This window comes from Lepus europaeus, chromosome 5 (genome assembly GCF_033115175.1).
Source record: "Lepus europaeus isolate LE1 chromosome 5, mLepTim1.pri, whole genome shotgun sequence".
Taxonomy (NCBI): Eukaryota; Metazoa; Chordata; class Mammalia; order Lagomorpha; family Leporidae; genus Lepus; species Lepus europaeus.
The window spans coordinates 104,121,434-104,141,621 of record NC_084831.1 but is presented as its reverse complement, the minus strand read 5'-3'; the positions used below and the strand labels follow the sequence as shown (position 1 = coordinate 104,141,621).

The following is a 20,188-nucleotide window of genomic DNA, read 5'->3' as shown; positions in this document are numbered from 1 at the left end:
CCAACAGAGAGAAAGAGGCAAAACCCTACGCCACCCCCAAGTGACAGGCCACCTGCTTCCATGCTGCTCTCTCCCTGTCTGCAGAGCCCAGAGAGTTCCCAACCCTCCAGAAGTCCCCACGGCCCTCCCCTTCCAGGGCAGCCAGGGCTTAGTGGACAAGACCAAGCCCCTTGGGTTCTCTTTAGCCCAGCCACTTGGCAGGACACAGAGAAGCCAGCGTCTGCCTGCCCTAGGGTCTCTCCATTAAAACCGCGTTTGTGTCCAATAGCATCACCGGGAGCCTGTTAGAAACGCAGAATGTCAGGCCCACCCCAGGCCTACTGGACCACTCTCCACCTTTTTCCAGGGTCCTCAGGGGCTTCAACAGGACACTAACATTAGCAGAAGCTCCGGAGCCCTCCTGCCCGTGGGCCTCCTTCCCCCTGGCAGCAGCACGCTGACCAGGCTCAGCTAACTCAGGATTCTGGCAGCAGCCGCCTAGAAAGGGCTGCTCAGTGCCAACGGATCCCAGGCCATCGCTCAGCGCTGACATTATCTGAGGGCCACTGCAGCCAAGAACCGGTTCTCCATCCTCCAGCGACAGCTTTACAGCAGATAATGTCTGCACAACACGGGCGGGGGAGGCAAAGCCGCCCCTGCTCCTGCCACTCCTCATCTCTCTCCTGCTTCCCCTTAAAGAAATAAAGCACCGAGAAAGCGAAGCCTTTGAAGAATCCCAGGATTCTGTTGTACTTCAAGGCACCTCCTCATTAGGAGGAGGTTGGAGGAGTTAAAATTAAACACACGCACACCCCGGCCTGCGGTTGCCCCGCGTCTTTCTAGGGATGCAAATTAGCCAGCTCTGTAATTACTTTATTAAGGGAAGGAGCTGCCTCCGGAAGCCAGGCTCCCTGCTTGCTCCCCTCCTGTGTGTGTCCCACCTGAACGGCACGGGCAAGGCCACCGGGCAGCAGAAGGGCTCAGGGCTGCCCTTCCTGCTGGGTTGGACCCAGACTTCCTGGCTGACTCCAGCAAAGGCCTGACCTTTGAGGGGACTGGGCCAGCCAGATGCTCTCATACATGCCAGGAGATGGGGAGGCCGAGCGGATGGGCCTGGCTGACCTCACTGGTGTGTGGGGTTGTCTAGCCCTTCCCAGGCCTTGCAAACCCTGCACCAGATGAGTGCCTCTCCCCCCCACCCCACCCCAGCCTCATCCCAGGCGGCCAGCGTCTTCAGTGACTTCCCTCTCCCATGCCAGGAACACATCGGTCCTGGGCTTCGGAGTAACTAGGACTGAGCCAGCCTGCCTAGGAGACCTAGGGTCCCCTACAAGGTGCTCTGTTGGGACTCCACTCTGCAGCGGGTCTGCTGAACAGCCCGCTGGGTCCCGGAGGCACCTGTGTGTATGTGGACCCTTCGGCTCCCGGCTTCCCCCTAGGAGCTGCTGTGTTGCTCATGCTATACAAATGAAGGGTGAGAGTGCTGCTTAGCCTAGCAGTTATTACACCACTTGGGACACCCTTGTCCCAAATCAGAGTGCCTGGGTTCAATACCTGGCACCAGCTCCTAACTCTAGCTCCCTGCTAATGCAGACCCTGGGAGACAGCAGGCAATGGCTCAAATATTTGGGTTCTTGCCACTCACATGTGGAACCTGGATTGAGTTCCGAGCTCCTGGCTTTGGCCTGGCCTAGCCCCAGCCCTGTGGGCCAACTGGAGTGAGTAAACCAACAGATGGGAGCACTCTCCCTACCCCCTGCCCCCACCTCTCAAATAAATGAAGAAATAAACTTTAAAAAGTTGTTTCCTTTCAGAGGCAGAGGGACAGAGAGAGATCTTCCATCTGCTGGCTCACTCCCTTAATGCCTACAACAAAAAAACAGGGTTTGGCCAGACTGAAGCCAGGAGCCCAGAACTCCATCCACGTCTCCCATATTGGGGGCAGGGACTCAAGTTCTTGAGCCAACATCCTCTGCCTCCCAGGATGCACATAGCAGGAACTGGAACAAGGCACTCTGATATGGCATGCAGGCGTCCCAGGCAGCAACTTAACTGCTGTAAAAAACTCCTGCCCAAAATAAATACTCCTTTAAAATCATAAATAAATGAAGGGTACCCCCTGAGCGTTACGCAGCAGGAAGGTCGGTGTCCTTGCCTGGGCCACCAGATGAGGCTCTCCTGGCCCTCATAGGTCTCTGGAAACCCCAGGTGCATGTACTGGCTGCTTGTCTAGGCCAAGGCACGTCATCTCCCCTACAGCTCACATTAGGAGCTTTTGCTAAAGAACGGAGCTGGGCAGAAGGGTCAGGGTCCCCGTGAGGACAGGAAGCACCAGGGCGCCTTGGCCCAGATCCTCTCTCCAGCTCCACCACCTACAGCAGAATTGATCAGAGCAATCAGAATGTATTAGGGGTGACTTACTGATCATCAGGTCACAACTGGAGAAACCCACAGGGATGCATCTTGATGCTGTCCGGCCGGGGCACGCATTTCCCCATAAATAGCCCAGGGAGTGGCAGCTCAGGTCACCAGCATGAGAAAGGGCTCAGAGGACAAAGGCATCATTTCAAAAGAGGAGAACTCGGGGACACAGTGGGCACTGAATGGTAACTCCAGAGAAGGACACGTCCAGCAGCTGCTATCCAGAGAGGAGGTGACCCTGTACCTCTGGCGAGTGCTGTCAGGGGAACAGCAGACACAGGGCTCTTGGGAAGTCCAGGAAGAGCAAGGAGGCCTGAGAGGCAGAAGCAGAGCAAGAGAGAGGAGCCAGTATATGGGGATGGGGGTGGGGTGGGCTCAGGCTCTAAGGCCTCGGGCTGGCACCGAACAAGGTGCCGGCCACCTGAGCACTTGCCCACACCCTGGACAAGGCACCTTGACCATGTGAGCTGCCGCCTCCTCTTGGTAACAGGAGGAGGGCAGCTCCCGTCTCGCAAAAGGGCCGCTGTGAGGAACTGATGGTTGCCACGCAGGAAGGGTCTGCTGTGGGGCTTGGCACCCAGGGAGGAGCCGAAGGGCAGCAGCTGTGCCCAGCAAGCCTTGCACTGCTTGCCTTTCGCATTTCACAGCACGCAGGCCCCCAGGCTCACATTTGGTCCCCCCCCCCCCCACACACACACACCCGTTTCTCCTAGCGGGGAGCAAAGTGAGCTCTGGGCAGAGTGCTAGGGTGGGGCAGACAGGATCTTTGGCACCAGCTCAGAAAGGACTCCGGGATCCCGGGCCATGCCACCCTGAACACGCCCACTCTTGTCCGCTCTCATCCAGCCTGGTTAGTACTTGGACAGGAGACAGGGCCCCGGAAGAGGCTTCCTCCCAAGGCTGCTGTGCGGGGCCCCTACTCCCATTCCACCCCCTTGGCCCCGCGCTCGGCGTGCTCAGAGTCCCAGGAAGCCAGGAGAAGGCCACATGGCTCCAGGCTTGGGTCCAAATGCCCAGCAACATCATCTCAACTTACTGTGATATTAGTACTCCATCATTTTACTTATTAAAAAAGTCAAGGCCATGAGTGGACAGCTTAGCACTACTGTTAATATGAAATAGAGCTCTGTGAAGTTGGCGCCGTCCGCAAGCGTGAAAAAACACTGCCTGGTAATTGCACTCAGGAGGCGGGTGGCCCGGGATTCAATGCCGGCTTCCCGGCCCCTGGACTGCCCGCCGAGCTTCAGCTTCCTCACCTGGCAGGGCTGGGCGCCGACAGCGCTGCGAGGAGGGGAGGTCCTGCCGGCCTCAGCCCTCATCGGCCCCAGAGGCGCTCAGAAATGGCGCCTCAGCTTGCGCCCCGCCCAAGGCAGTGAGTTGGCAGCTGCCATTCCTCCAGGTTGCAGATGGAGGCCCCGAGACCCAGGCACGGCTTCTGGCCTCCCGGCCTCTCCACGCCCCTGCACCCTGCAGGCTAAGGTTTTCCTGAAGAAGGGAAGTGACTTGGAGCAAGCTCCCCTCCTCCAGTCCCCTGAGGTCCGCAGGCAACAGGCCAGCTCGCAGACTGTGGCGTGGGAGCCCACGGCAGACCCAGCCACGACCCCAGAGCATTGCTCAGATCAAGAGCCAGGTCCAGAGACGGACTGAGGCGGGGGCCGCTCCCCTCTGCCTCTGCCCGTGCATCCCATGGAGCCCAGCATGATCCAGGCATCGGGAGGCTGGCAGGTGCAGGTCCCCCACCGACCTCCAGACAACTGCAAATGGGTGCCACTGCCCTGGCCTCCCTGGGTCTCCATGTCCCCGGGTGTGAAGCCCCTTGGTCTGGATCATCTGTGAGACCCCTCTGAGCCTGCTCACTTATCCAGCAAGTGGGGTGGGCAAAGCATGACCTGGCGCAGGCACCAGCGAGGCACATCCTGCAGCCTGCGGCCTGCCACCTCCACCAGCCCAGAGCCTGCAGGGCGACTTGGAGATGTGTGAACAGACAGCCCAGCCGCACTCTATGCATCGCCCTGTAGTAGCTGCGGTGGGCGGTGACGCTGCTTTCGTGAGCAAACGCAGCAAGTGACGAAGGTGCACGCTGAACCTGGAAGGAGGGTCTCGACAGCTGACAGCCGGTGCCGAGGGGCTAGAGCGCAGAGCTGGCCCTGGGTGCCCGCCCGCCTGTCACTTAGCAACGCAGGCAGCTTTGAGCTCAGAATAGCTCATGTGAAAGAAGTGAGTGAGGGAACCGGGAATCTTCTTAAAAGGAGAAAAAAAAAATTAGTGCAGCTAGGAGGCAGACAGGTAAAAATATCTCCTGCCACACTGTGGATGGCTCTACCAGGATTTTTCCAGCAAATAGAGCGGCTGGCGATGAGCTCCAGGGCGGGGCGTGTGGCTCTCACCCTGTGACCAGGGCTAAGCCTGGTGCCCCTGCATGCCACGGCGGCCGGAGAGGCAGTGAGGGGCCCTGCCTTGATGCTGAACTCTGCGGTGCCAAGCCCCTGCCTCTTGGGTCTGGGGGGGCCCTCTTGCTCAAGTAGGTGGCCGTAGGTCACTCGGGGACAGACAGGAGTCAGACCCCCAGGGGAGCCAGTGGAGAAGCGTGTGTCTTCGGAGAAAGAGCAGTCATGTGACTGCAGAGCCCGCGCTGCCCTGTCGAGCCCCGGGATGTGCCTGGCTCGAGGGTCTCGTGGCCCAGAGGAGCCAGGAGGAGCGCTGTGACCGAGCCCTTCCTTGCAGAGAAGCCTCTGGGATGGAACAGCCCCAGAGAGGCCCCACAGAGGAGCAGAGGAGAGTGCCCAGCTCCTAGTGATTCCACACCACGGTCATGTTCAAGAATCACTGGTGGTGAGAACACCTGACAACTTCCTGGTCTCCATGTGACAAGGGCGTGGCCCAAACACTCCTAATTACCCCAGGGCCTCTGGGCTTCCACTGAGCCCAAAACAGATCTGACTCTTAGCAGAGACACAAAGTGGCCTTCAAATCATTTTGAACTTCTTTAAAAAAGATTTAGTTATGGGGGTGATACTGTGGCATAGCAGGTAAAACCGCCACCTGCGATGCTGGCATTCCATTAGGGCGCCGGTTTGAGTTCTGGCTGCTCCACTTCCGATCTAGCTCCCTGCTGATGCACCTGGGAAAGCAGCAGAAGATGCCAAGTCCTTGGGACCCTACACTCATGTGAGAGACTCCAAGGAAGCTCCTGGTTCCTGGCTTTGGCCTGGCCCAGCCCCTGGCTATTGCAGCCATTTGGGGAGTAAACTAGTGGATGAAAGACCTCTCCTCCCTCTCTCTCTCTCTTTCTCTCTCTCTCTCTCTCTCTCTCTCTCTCTCTCTCTCTCTAACTCTGCCTTTCAAATAAATAAATAAACAGGCAGAGTTACAGAGTGATGCAGATGGTAGCTTAACCCACTGTGTCACAAAGCCAGCCCGTTATTTTATTAAAATGTCTGACGGTCACCTGGGCAACCACTCCTGCAGGGCCTGGCCTTGACTTGGCAGCTGCTCTCCTTGGACTTTCCAGCCCAGGACACACAGGCAGGGGGCCCAGCATCATTCTTGGCCATTCTCCCCTTCACCCCACTCAAGTGCCCTGGAGCCCTGCGACCGCATCCAGCTCTGTCTTACCCCAACCCCTCGTGCTCTGGTCCAGGCCTTCTCTCTGGCTAGACACCCACAGCAGGCTCCCAGCTCATTTCCCCTGTAGGCCAGCCAAATGTTGCCTTCAGAAATACCAGGTCTCCCCACGCCTACCACTTATTGCAGAGAGCCCGCAGTGACCTTTTGCAAGGCCTGTGGGTTTTCTCCACCCCCAGAAGCCTTGTGGGCTCATCCCCACCTCTGGGATGCCTCCATGATTTCTTGAATATTAATGTCCCTCCCTTTTCTCTCCCCTCCTCAGCACATCCCTGCAATATTATTGGACTCTTTAACCATCTGGCTGTCTGGGATCACTGGTTGTTCACATGCCGGATTCCCTTTCTAAACAGAAGACTCCCTGCAGGCAGGAACCTAGGTGTAGCAGGGATCTCCCTAGTCCCTTCCCCACTCTCTGCCCAGCCAGAGCTGGGCACACACCAGGCACTCAACAGATTTCCATGGACAGATCACAAGACTCGTGGATGTTCCAGAGGCCCTGCCTTCCCCACCATCCGAGAACAACCTGCTTCCCATGCTGAACTCCTAAACACCTTCGCTTTGAAGCAAAGAGCCGGGGTGGGAATCTGAGCGAGCCGAATGCAGAGACGCTGAAGCGGGCTGCGTGCCCCAGCTGGGGCTCTGAGATGGAGCAGCCCTGCAGCCCTGCAGCATGCGTGGGGAGGAGCCAGGACCTGCACGCCAGCTGGCTGCTCCTCATTTGTCTGGAGCAGCGCTTCCCTACCTGCTGCATCTGGCTACCATGGGGCCCCACGAGCAGGAGAAGAAAAGTTTAGTGAGAAGTCAGATAAGCAGGGTGGAAATTTTCTAACTCCAACTTGCAGCCCTGTTGGGTTGGGGTTTTGGTCTTTCACTTCACGCCTCAGTGGACGCCAGCTTGGCCTCTGCAAGGCCTTCCTGGTGCCTTCCTATTTCATGCTATCGGTCAGTAACAGAACACGAACGCACACAACAAGTATATGGGTGGATGGATGCATTCTGAGCCCTCCCCCCAAATATTTAGAGTCTCATGTATTCTTCCACCTACCAAGTTCTCCTGACTTCTGGTTCAGCGTGTCTGATATTCACAGGACGCCACAAGTGACCCTTGGAAAACTGGGGATCACCACAAAGCCCGACCAGTACTCGGTGACTCTGTCTCTTAAGGAAAGCCGGGCTTTGTCCCCCACGTCCTGGCTTCGCCGCAGGGACCCGCCCTCACCTCAAGGACAGGCGCTGTCTTGGCACAACGCACGCCGTGGCACTGGTGGCAGCGTTCTCAACCACAGATCAGGCCCAGGAGCCTTCCCGGTGCCTGTGCTGAGCGTTTGTTTTCTCCGTCAGGAGGGAAAAGCAGCAGGAAAGGGGGCAGATGGTCCAGAACGGGAGGAACTGGCCCTGCAAAGTGTGGGCGTGGCCAGTGCAACCTGCTCTTTCGGGTCTGTTTGGCCATTTCCCGTGAGGGAACAGGAGGGTACAGTGGGTGATAAGCAAGGGCAGCACTACGGCCCCCACACCCAGCACATGAGGCTCCCTTGTATGAGGATTCTGGGGCTGGGGGATCCCCTGGGGGGCGCTCTGAAGGCAGGTGGGGTGAAGTAATGATAGCAATGACAGAAAGAGCCTCTGGCCACTGCTGTGCTAAGGGTGTTCAAACAGTAGCACCATCCATCCCATCAATAATCGCACTGGATTGGTGCCACGATTATCCCCATTTTACAAATGAAGTGGAGGCTCAGGGCGATTCATTACTCAGGTATATTTCAATGAATTCAAGATCCTTGGATCAACAGCTGTTGATTGCATACAAGTCTTGATTTTACAACAAAGGCAACGTGCAAAAATATGCATTTTGGAATCCCTGTATTAGGTAACTCATGCATGCATACGTAGTCAGAAAGCAGACACTCCTGGATCCATGACAATGCAGTTTTCCCGGGGAACCTAGTGCTCAACCCTGATGCGACCTGTGCTTGTCAGCTTTTCCTCTCTACAGCCAAAGCCCGAAGACAAGCTATCTCTGAAGGAGGCATTTATCCCAGCTCGTGGCTCACAGTCTGAGGCTGGGCAGGCCCCTGGGTTCAGCCATCTGGTGAGGTCAGATGGAAAAGGTGGAGCATGTGTGGAGGGGAGGTCGCGTGGTAAGCGCGCAAGCAGAGAGGCTGCACCCGACTCAGGCTTCTATAACCAACCCTCATGAGAACAGCCGTCCAACCCAAGGACCTCCCACTGGCCCCACCTCCAGGACACTATAATTGGATCAAGCCTCCACCCTCTTTGTACCATCGGTTCATGACTCTGGGGCTTAACCGTCTGCCTGAGTTCCAGAGCCACGTCCTATTCAAGCCACAGGAGCAGCGTGGAATGAACAAAGGCTCTAGGGTCCGGACCACCTGAACGTGAGTCCTGCTCTGCTCTCGGGAAGTCTTTGGGAAACAGACAACCTCTCTAGGTTTCAGCTTCGGGACCTGGGAAGCTGGGGATGCGGGCCCTGACCTCACGAGTGTGATATGAGACAACACGAAGGCTGCACTCAACCCGGGCCAGGCCATGACGAGGCACTCCGTAGAGCCAGCTCCCCTCCAAGGAACACAGAACACGAGAACGTGGCTCAGGCCGAAGAGCGGTGCCACAGCTGCTGTCCGCAATACTCTGGGCCTGGTGTGCAAGGAGCACACAGAAGCCCAGAGACGCGGTGGGATGGCAGATGGGGGGGGGGGTGCAGGTGCTTGGCATGCCAGGACACTCCCCACTCTCCTCAGGGGGCCACAAAGGAGAACAGAGCCTAGACTCTCGTGAACTGCAGACACACACGATAAAATGTGGAAGTCTAAGAAATGCCTCTGTCTCATTGATTTCCTCTCCCCACATCCTTCCTTTTACTTCCTTCAACAAATTATCTACCAAGCCCTGTGTGCCAGGCCCCGTTCCAGTGCAGCAGCGCTGTCCTGCCCTGTGGTGGTGATATTGTCCTGCAGGGGGGCCAATTCAGAGCCAGAAAAAATACATAATTTGCAGTAAAGTGTAGACATATCTACATGTGTATATCCTATATCTATAATCTATGATAACATACCAAATACATATTTAATATCTAGTTAATACAAAGTATGAGAGGATGGAATGAGGCAGGGAGGTTACAATAGCTGGGAGGCTAAAGAAGCATCCTCTGATAAGGTGACACAAAAACTTGAACAGAGTGAGAGAATGAGCCAGTGGATGCCCTGGGAAGGCATTCGGGGCAGACAGAGTGGGAAGTGCAACGGCCCTGAGGCAGGATCTGCATGCAAGGAGAGTACAGGGAAGAGGAAAAAGGGCCACCTGCCCAGAGCACCCTGAGCAACGAGAGGTGCTCAGGTCCACAGCCAGCAGGACTCACAGGCCACAGAAAGCAGCCTGGGTTTTCTTTCAAGGCTAACGGGAAGCTGTTGGGAGCTCACAGACACAGAGTGAATGATCTGTTTCAGAAGGGCCCTGGGCTGCCCAGAGGCCATGTGAGGAGGTGGGGAGGGCAGCTCACAGCAGTGCTGACCTGGATCAGGCTGCTGGGTGGGGATAGACAGACACAGAGGAACCCAGCAACCTGAAAGTTCACCAGGTGCACCTGTGAGAGTTTGCCGATTCGGAAAAGGGACTCGTGTTTTTTAAGAGTCAGATTTGAAAACTAAAGTTTGGAGCAATGGGCAAAGGCTTCACCCCCTTCTTTTCTCACCCATGGGTGCTCAGGGGTGATGGACAGATCCTCCCAGCATCTGCCCACATCCTCTGAGCTAGGTTTCCTTAAAGCCACTGTTTTCTCTTGTCTCACAGACAGATGGGGGAACCAAGAGGGCCCAATTACCTGAGTTACTGAAGGCCTGCAGCAGAGCGCTTGAAGGCGTGGCAATCAGAAACCCTTCATTACAGCCCAACAGGACGCCACTTTCCACAGAAGAGGATGGCTGGCGTCTTTTTCTCCCCAGCCTTCACTGCTTCCGTGGAGGGGAGGGCTAGGCAGAAAAGCTCTCCAATTGGCAACAAGTCACAGCGACTGCTCCTCGCAAAGACCCTCTGGTTCTATGAGCACAGGGTATGCCGTCTACGCTCCAACAACCCGAGGTATGATCTAATTCTCACGGCACCGATGGGCTAGGAGGACATAATGATCAAGTACAAGATGACCCAGTCACAAGGTGGAACAGTGGGGACTCACACTCGGCAGCCTCTATTCCTCCCAACGCCCTGGGGTTTTCCAAGCATGTCGTGACACACAGAGAAGCTAACAACAGTGTGTCGTCCAGGGACATCTGGGGGAAGGCTCCACCACCCAAGGCCACCCAGGACACTCGAGGGTGCTCGAGGGATGATGGCATTGTGATCTGGGGCCCACACGCTGCCCCATCTGTGGCACAGGTTGGGAAGTCCTGCCATATGCCTTGCTGCCTTGCAAAATGATACACCTGAATCTCATTCAAGTCAGTGGTGGGACAAGCCCACCCATCACCACTTCAGTCCCCACTCAGCTGATGCCTCCCTCGGCCAGGTCCTTTCCTGAAACTACCAACATAAAGCAATTTGGGAGCCTGGTCAAGTGGATTCCTTCCAGCTGTTCCAAAGGAGGTCCCAAACTACTAACAAGTAGGCAACCTCCGTGGTGTGGCAGGACCGCGGACAGCACCCACTGCGCCATTCCAGGAAGTAGCAGGGCTGCCCCGCATCTGGACATCTGCTGTCTTCCTCCCCAGAACATGCGCCAGGCAGCACCTGCGGAGGAACCCCCCACTTGGTGACTGCTCACATCTCTTACAAGGTAACACTGGCAAACAGCACTCCTTCCCTGTGTACAGCTGGTGTGGGCTCTAAAACCACAGGAGTCCAGGAGTTTCATAATTAAAGAAAAATTCAAGTGGCAGGATTTTTGGGGTGTGGATGGGTGAATTCCATTTACAAGCAAAAGGTGGTAAATTAGCAGTGCAAAGAATCCAGCTGAAAACCTAATTAAACCACTAATTAGAAATGATGGAGTAGGGCAAGAGGCAACTTGTTGCCTTCAAATGAACTGCTCGGTAGGCTGTGGAAGGCAGAGTGGCAGCTCTGTGGGACAAGGGCAGCTGAGGAGATGACCCCAGGGCTTTGGAGATGGGCCCTTAGCTCCTGGCTGTGTGCCCCACTCCCACCCCACAAGAGGCTGCTGTGCAAACAGGGCTGGAAGTCAACTCCGACACTGGGGACTCAGGTAGCTCAGGCTCACCTGACCCGGAAACACTCTCTAGCAAAACATACCTAGTTCTGCCCATGAGAATAATTTTTTTCTAGAAATTGATTTCATTTATCTGAAAGACACAGTTACAGAGAGAGGGAGAGAGAGAGGTCTTCCACCCGTTGGTTACTCTCCAAATGGCAGCAACAGTTGGGGCTGGGCCAGGCCAAAACCAGGAGCTTCTTCCAGGTCTCCCACGTGGGTGCAGGGGCCCAAGCAGTTGGGCGATCTTCTACTGCTTTCCCAGGCCATAGCAGGGAGCTGGATCAGAAGTGGAGCGGCCAGGACTCGGCACACTTGAGCTTCTGGTCTCACATGTGAGAGTCTTCTGCACAATGAATATCTAATTATATATTTTAAAATAACTGGATTTTCCCATAGATTAACAATGCTTTAATAAATTTTCATTTTATTCATGGGAGGAAATAAAAGGGAGAGAATTATCAGAGAACTAGGCACAAAATGGCTGCTTGTGGAGCAAGGGCTTCTGGGAAGGCCTCTCAGCCCGCTGGGGAGTGGGAGCATTGGTGCTGCTTTCCAGTCATCCTCCCCACTTGCAGGAACTTCCCCCACCGAGATCTGGGGTGGCTTGGAGCCGGCAGGCAGGCGAGGACAGCATGGGCCTGTTCCTCGGGGGAGGAGGATGTCTCAGAGAAAGAAGAGCCAGAGAAGCAGGAGGAATCAGACGCCAGGGTCCCCAGAGCAGCCTCGAACACAAGCGGCAGCGCCCGGGAGGGGAGCAGGCAGGCTCTCCTCGGGACAGGCCCAGGGAGCAGGCAGCAGCCCTCCAAGCGGCCCTGCCAGCAGCAGCCGTGCATCGCCTCTGAGGGATGGCAGGCAGCTTTGCTCTGGGGCCTGGGGCCTCCCCAGAACCTGCGGCAAATCCCTGGCTCGCCCTCTCAGCAGAGAAACCTGACACAGCAGCACAGCTACCACCACCTGCAATGGGCCGTCCTCGAGTCTGCAGAAGTGGAAATTCTAGGGGCAACACCAACCTGTGCTGAGACTCCTCTCGCGGCCCAGGCCCCAGCCCCTGATCTGGACAAACGTTCAGGGGACGAGATCAGAGGTGGCAGGGGTCAGGAAGAGAAAGGCCAGGGCAGGACAACACAGTGCTAAGATGGGGCCTGGGCTCTTCTGCCAGATCCCAGCCCAACTGGAACCAAACACATTCTTCAAACCTTGGCAACGTGGCTGAGTTCATTTTCTACCAGTTTCCCACTCATAGAGCCCCACCCCCACCCCGTTCCCAGGCCACTGGCTTAAAGAGCAGGACCTGCAGGTTCAGACAGCTTCATTTGTGTAAGTGTCTAGACCAGCAGCAGAGATTCGTTAAGAACTTATTACAGAAACATATCACACAGTGGGGCCAGTGCTATGGCGTAGTGGGTGGAGCCACCACATTCAATGTCAGCATCCCATGTGGGCACCAGTTCGAGTCCTGGCTGCTCCACTTCCAATCCAGCTCTCTACTATGGCTGGGAGGGCGGTGGAGAATGGCCTGGATCCTTGGACTCCTGCACATACATGGGGAACCTGGAGGAGGCTCCTGGCTCCTGGCTTCAGATCGGCACAGCTCTGGCCATTGCAGCCATCTGGGGAGTGAACAAGCAGATGGAAGATCTCTCTCTCTCTCTCTCTCTCTCTCTCTCTCTCTCTAACTCTGCCTCTCTGTAGCTCTGCCTTTCAAATAAATGAATAAATCTTTTAAAAAATAATCACACAGTGGCCACGATCATGAAGCTGGGCATCTGGCAGGACTGAGTTCTGATTCGCAACTTGTTACCCAATGCCTGTGTGGCCTTCAGCAAGTTACTTAACTTCTCTGAACTTCAATCTGCACAGTTATAAACTCCACATCTGAACCACCAACTGCTACGGATGGCGATAGCTGCCTCCTGGGGTTGTAGTGAGGATTAAACAAGATGGTCCGTGAATACAGCGCCTCACACAGGCCTCCGTACAAAGCTGCAGGTTATCACTGAGCACCAAGCATGGTGTGAGCTGCTGGAATCCAGAAGTGCACAGGTCTCCCGGGGAAAGTGGGAGAAACAGGCCTTTCCCCACCAACACTGCCCTGCTCCGGGATCCACGTCTACCCACGGCACTGGCTTGCCGGCCTGACTTGGAGTTCCAGATGTTGGGCTGTGGGACTTCTGCAGCCCCGTCTGGGAGTGCATGATACTGCAGACCTGGTTCCAGGAAGTGATGCTCAAGTCTCTCCTCCCTTTAAACCCTTCTGCAGCTTAGCTTAGCAGCTTTAAGGGGATTTATGACAAACGGCCCTGCTGTGGTGAAACTGGACAGAAAGGAGTACCGGGTTGGGCGGGAGGTTAGTGCAAGGCAGAAGGGCTCTGCTTCTCCGGCGTCCGCTCATCTGTGTCTCCATCATCCTTGGACTGTGCTCCCAGACACAGCTGGGGAGGGCTTCCATTCCAGGGTGAATGGTGAATGCAACACACACACACACATACACACACAGCCAACCTGAGCCAATGTGGCCTCTTTCTTGTAGCATTGGAGACCCCCTCATTTCCTGCACTCTGGAGACCCGGACATCTGAGCCCGGCATTGTGTCCATACACAATGCAGAGGAGAGAGCAAGGGGCTCGGGGTTTTCAGCCAGGCAGCACACACGCTCCCTACTGTCTTCTCCGGGAAGAGCTGGCCTCACCCTGCCTGGACACTCCCCTTGGTGGCTTCCAACTCTACTGTGGGTAGGATGAACAGGGAGCAAGGTAGCAAGACCTGGTCACAGGGAAGGGACCCAGCAGGTGCCATGGTCATGAACAATTCCAAGGAGTCAGGGTCTGTGCCACAGCCTCACCTAGAGCTACTGCAGGTGGCCGTGGCCACCCAGCATAGCCAACCCCACCTGGAACACTAGCCCTGCTCTCACCCTGGCTTCCCCACTCAGGGTCTCACGGGGAGACCTGAGGGCTGGGCATGGGCTCCTCTGAAGCTGGGCTATGGATCCACCTTCATCACCTGGGAAACCCCATCACCTTCCTTTGTCTCCACACCCTCCTGGCACCCCAGGAGAAGGGACAGGGAGACAAAGAATCGCCTCTGCTCAGGCCCACACAGAAGAGGCAGGGAACTAACACCTAATGAGCACCTGCTACAGGTCCTGGGCTCAAAGCGAGCTTGCAGGAACAGCCCTTTGGCCTGGTGGTTAAGATGGCATTAAGCCGCCCGAGTTCCATATCAATAGAGCGGCCTGGGTTTGATACCCAGCTCTGGCTGCTGACTCCAGCTCCCTGCTAATGCAGACCCTGGGAGGCAGCAGGGAATAGCTCTGTGCTTGGGTTCCTGACACCCCTGTGGGAAATCTCGATTGAGTTCCTGGCTCCTGGCTTCAGTCCCTCAACCATCACTGGCATTTGGGGAGCAGATGGTATCTGTGTTTCTTTGCCTCTCAAATTAATGAATTTAAAGGATGAGCCTGCAGCAAAGGTACCATAGATGCTCCTATTCTGCAGTCAAGGAAATGGAGCCCCCAGGGGATGAGGCGACGCCCAAGGTCACCCTGCGAGCCTACGACAGATGCTGGGCCCAGCTGAGACCACAGCCACAGGGCATCTTCCCAGCCTCCACGTCAATGCCCCTCCTGCCTCCAGCCTGTCCTGCTCACTCTCTTCAGGGGGACCAGAGCTCTAGAACCCTTACCCAGCAGCCAGGTGGCCTGAGCTCTGTTTGGCTCGCTCTGAAGATTGCCCACCTCTGGTCAGCGGCCCCCAAACACTTGGGGCTCAGGTCGCTCCTGCCCACGCGTCCTACTAAAGCACTCCATTCAGCTCACAGAAAGCCGACGCACGACTCTGCACGTGACTCAGCGCCAAGCAAACTCACTCCAATCAGAGCCGGTGGGCACGATCTGCCTCCTGCACTGAGTCACCTCCAGCCGGGCTGCACAGAGCGCTCAAACTCAACCACCTACTTAGCCACAGCTGCTCCATTAGAGGAAAAAGCCAGCAGAGGAGCTCAAGCCTCTGCCCGTCCCCACAGATGGGCCACGGCCAAGGGCATTCAGGCATGACCTCGGAGCCCTTGCTGCCCAGGAGATGGGCCCAGTGCGAGACACAGGATGCCCCAGCTGCTGACCTCAGCACACTTGGACTTGTCCCCAGATGCCCATCAGCCGGGCGGCACAGCCTAACAGACTCTCAGTCAAGTCTTGCTTGCATTTGCTGGGAACCATTACAGGATTCTATTAGTTCCCGAAAGTTCCTGTTAACACAGGCAGTGCCTCCCGAAGCATCTTCCTTCTCTACCCCACTCCTCCATTTCTCCAGTCCGACTCTACCTGCCTCGTGTTCACAGCTAACTTGCCCTAAAGGTAGCTCTGGGTAGAAATTTCCTAGTCGTCCCCTCCCCCCAAAAAAGCCTGCTTAAATATTTATCAAAGAAATAAAAAAGGAAAAAAGGAATGGGATCAAACCTTTAAGAAAATCCCACTTGACAGCAGTCATGTCCTGTAAGGTGACCTCGGGATTTCTGAACTTGGAGCCCTGACAGGGCTGTTGGGGCTTTAAAAGGAAACACCAGGCTTCCTTCCAGGGCGCCTGGGCCCCTGGGGGAGCTGCCCTCCCCGGTGAACAGCGAGCATCGCTTCAGAGCTCGGGCAGGCGTGCACAGGTATAAATGTGGAAGAAGCTACTGTCCCCGAGCGGTGCCACCTCCGGATTCACACCCTATGCACGCCGTCCCCTCTCTCTGCTATCCCCGTTCCTAGACGCGCTTCCATCGAGAGTGGAAGAGCTCCTCTCCAGCTCTGAATTCGGTGAGGACTAGCCCCAGGACTGGGAATTAAATCTTCATCTCGGGTGTGAGCGCTCTGCTTCTCTTGCCAATGTTACTGTCAAGGTCACGGGCCTGAAGCCGAGCGGCTGGGGCTAGGGTCCTCCCCGGGGGAATTGCGCCCTGGGCGCGCTGCTCCAGACCGCGAGACGGAGCCGGAGGGCCTCCTCCCCGGGCCGCCGCGGGCGCTTGCCTCGGCGACTCTGCCAGGTTACCTCCAGAGTTCTCGGGCCCTCCTGAGCCCCAGAAGCTGAAACCAGGTGTCCAGCCCGTGCACAAGCCGCAGGGAACCCGGGATGCGCCGGAGGAGCGCCCGGCCCCTCCCCACCCCGCTTCGTCGCCAAGCAACAGAGGCTGGGCGGCGGGAGGAGCCCCGAACCCGTGTAGGATCGGGCGGATACCAGGGCAGCGTCGCCTCGCACCTCGGTCCTTAGGCCTCCCTGGCTGGGGCGGGGCCGGAACAGGCAAAGTTGCGGCGGCTGGCCCGATAGAGCCGGGCGGGGCGCGGCCGGCGACTCACCTGTCCCGCGTGGGCCGCCGCGCGAACTCGGTCCCTGCGCTCCGGCCGAGTGGCTGCGGTTCCCGACGGGTCGCGGACGCACAGCCCGTCCCACGGCAGTCCGAATTGGCAGTGGCAGGCCCCGGCCGAGGTTGTTGTTGTTGGAGGGGGGGACCTGGTGCCGCGCGCCGGCGCACGCCACCCCTCTTCTTCCTAGGTCGTTCCTTCGCTGCCAGTCCCGAACCGGCTCCCAGCTCGCCGCGCCGCGCGCTCCGGGCTCTGAGGAGCGGCCCGGGGACCCTGGTCCCGCGGCTGAGAAGGCCCGCACCGAGTGCTGCCCTCCCTGCGCCCTAGCCGCGCCGGCTCTGCGGAGCGGAACGGAGCTGGGCGGAGCGCGGCGCGCACTGTTCCCTCGCTTTCCGAAAGGCCACCCTGGCGGCGGGGCGCCGTGACGCAGGCTTGACTCACGCGCGGGCCCGCGTCAATGCGAGGCTCTCGGGCAGTGAGCGAGGCTCTGATGGCCGACGAGGACGGGGATGGAGTGGGGGACGGGCAGCGGGGGAGGGCATTGCAGGGGACACAGCTTCTTGAGGCTTCCGGGGAGGGCACCCAGACCCGGGAGTACTCACCAAGGTTCCAGCCTCAGAGGGGCTAGGGCCCCAGTAGCCAAGGCCCTCCGAGTCCTGGACCTCGCCTCTTTTCGAACTCAGCTCTTGGGGCCTCCTTCATGCTCGCGGTGCCACCCAAAGTGGTTACTTGCCCTGCCCTAGATGTGCCGCATACTCGCGTTTGTTCTCTCTGTGGGGTGGCTTGTCCACTGTGCTGTCCCCCCAACTCTAGCACCCTGCAAGACCATGCCTTGTGTGGCTCCACTCCTCTGTGGAGCTCCTGCTGTATGCCAGGTCAGGGGAGGGAGGAGCAGACACTCTGGGAGAGGCAGAGCGGCCTTCGCCCAGGCAGTCACAAGTAGGCGGAAGGGACAGAGAGGGGCATTGTCACTGGGCTCTGGACAAGCATCTGGGAGGACACCGGCCTCTCAGGATGCACAGAGAGAAGGGGACAAGGACGGCCCCTGGGCGGAGGACAGCATGGTAAGGGCAAGGATGCAACAGAGTGGAGGAGAGGTGCAGCTCTGGAGGTGATGAGAGGAGACGGTGGGGAGCCGGCGCCTCCTGCCAGGGCCTTGAGGCCGGCTGGGGAATCTGGAGTGAACTCTCTCTGCTCTGAGGGATAGCAAGGGAAGCCTTGCGCCAGAGGCAGGTGCTTGTGGGGGACAGGAGGTAGAGGCCATCTCAGCTGTCCTGGTGAAAGTTTGTAAGATCTCCTCATGGGCTGGGACTTTACCCTTGCAGTTTAACAAGTTAGCCTGCCACACTTTCATGGACGCTGGCAGGAGACAGGAGACTCCCCGGCCAGAGACAGAACTTCTATTACCCATCGCACAGCAGGCAGCATGAGGTCCATAAGATCCAAAGCGGGGGGGTGGAGATGGGGCCGGACCTGGGTGACACTACGTGTCACAACTGGAGACCTCCAGGCTCAGGAAACCGCAACCTTTTACAAAGCACTGCAAGAAAAACTGCCCAGTGTTTGCTGTAGGCGGTACCTTTACTACAATGCACAGCTAACGAAACTGCCCTCCACCAGAGGGAGGCACTGTCTCCACCTTCCAAGGCTGATCGCTATGCCTATGTCTCCAAAGGAGAGTTTGAAACAGGAAGCATCCGTGCCCCTGCCCACAGCGCTGGCAGAAAGGCAAGACAGTGGCCGGCGCCGCAGCTCACTAGGCTAATCCTCTGCCTGCGGCGCCAGTACTCCGGGTTCTAGTCCTGGTTGGGGTGCCGGTTCTGTCCCGGTCACTCCTTTTCCAGTCCAGCTCTCTGCTGTGGCCCGGGAAGGCAGTGGAGGATGGCCCAAGTGCTTGGGCCCTGCACCCGTGTGGGAGACCAGGAGGAGCACCTGGCTCCTGGCTTCGGATCGGCGTGCGGCCATTTTGGGGGTAAACCAGCAGAAGGAAGACCTTTCTCTCTGTCTCTGTCTGTCTCTCTCTCTCTCTCACTGTCTAACTCTGCCTGTCAAAAAAAAAAAAAAAAGAAGAAAGAAAAAGAAAGAAAAGCAAGACAGCACAGAGAATCCTCTCCTGTACACAAGGATCCTTTCACTCAACAAGCGTCTAGCGAGCCTGGTGCTTACGTGACAGTGTAAGCCCTGAGACCCCGGCCTGAGGGAGCTTTCACTGTGGTGGGCCCAGACTAGGAAGCAGCCCGAGGTAGAGAGGTGTGGCAGGAAGGGGCCAGGGACGCAGGAACCACGACGGAGGTGAACAAGCAGAATGTGACAGCTGACGTGGTACAGGAGATGGTCAGAGACAGGTAGCTTTAAGGCAGGGGAACTTGAAGTGGTGTGATGATGGGAAGGGGGTGGGCTTCGGGGCCTGACACACCTGAGTTTTCATCCTGATGGCCATTTCCTGGAGATTTTGAGCAAGTTTCATAACCTCTCTGGGCCTCAGTTTCCTCATCTGTACAATGGGTAACATATATACCCCTTCTGTTGTTATGATCAGAGGAGGATTCTTTTCTGATATCTGGTACCATGTCTTACATAACATGGGCTAAATAAATGACTGATATTAGTGGTATTATTAGATGCTATTTATTTTTTAATATTTACTGGCTTATTTTCATATACTTGAAAGACAGACAGAGAGAGATTTCCCATCTGCTGGTTCACTCCTCAAATACCTGCAATAGCCAGGGCTGCAATAAACTGATACCAGGAGACTGGAACTCCACCCTGGTCTCCCACAGGGGTAGCAGGGGTCTGAGCACTTTAGCCGTCATCTGCTGCCCCCCAGGATGCATTCACTGGAAGCTAGATTCAAAGCAGAGGTGCTGGAACTCAAACCAGCACTCCGATATGGGATGTGGGTGTCCCAAGTGGCAGCTTAGTCCACTGCGCCACAAAGCCTGCCCTTGTGTTGTTATTAAACAAGACAGGGAGTCCAGAAAGAAGAGCAGACTTGGGTAAGACGACAGAGACAATGGATTCGGAACGTGTTGAGAACGGCAAGTCCACGAGACACCAAGGCAACCTCCAGAAAATGGCCTTGCCCCTCTGCCCTCGGGTCACATCTGCCCAGTGAAGCCCCAGCCTTGAAGGAACTCAATACCTGGTTTCTCTGTGCCAAGTTCTCTAGAGAAAAAGGCATTGTGGATGGCTCTCCATTGGCCTTCACGGTCAGAAACCTCAGTGAGCTCCTCACGCCTCTGGCCAGTTTGATTCCCCGCTCTGATCAAGGCCCTTCCAACTCTGCTGGACTCAAACACCTGCCCTGACAGCCCCACCCCGTACTCTGGCTCCCTGGGGGGCCGCCTTCCTTCCATCAGAAGTTCCCTTGGTTTCCCCTGAGAACAATTACACTTGTCCCCATTGGCCCCTACGTCTGCACCTGCACCCTCTCCCTTCCCCCCCAGTACAGTCGGGGAGCCTCTCCTGCTTTCTGAGACCAGCCCCCACCCTGTTCCCATGGCCCCCCATCTTCCTGAGAGCCTCAAGCACCAGCAGGTACCCCCGCTTCTCCTGTCTCATCAACCTTTCCCTCTCTCCTGGGTCCTCATAGCAGC

At 56.9% G+C, this 20,188-nt stretch overlaps 1 protein-coding gene across 1 annotated transcript in view; it reads right to left on the bottom strand.

Moving 5' to 3' along the window:
- SLC6A17 (solute carrier family 6 member 17) overlaps positions 1-16,862 on the bottom strand; it is a 50,900-nt gene extending 34,038 nt beyond the window's left edge. The window contains exon 1 of the mRNA XM_062191935.1: positions 16,584-16,862. The gene's annotated coding sequence lies outside the window, so the exon portion shown is untranslated. The remainder of the gene's footprint in view (positions 1-16,583) is intronic.
- Between the last annotated feature and the right edge of the window lie 3,326 nt (positions 16,863-20,188).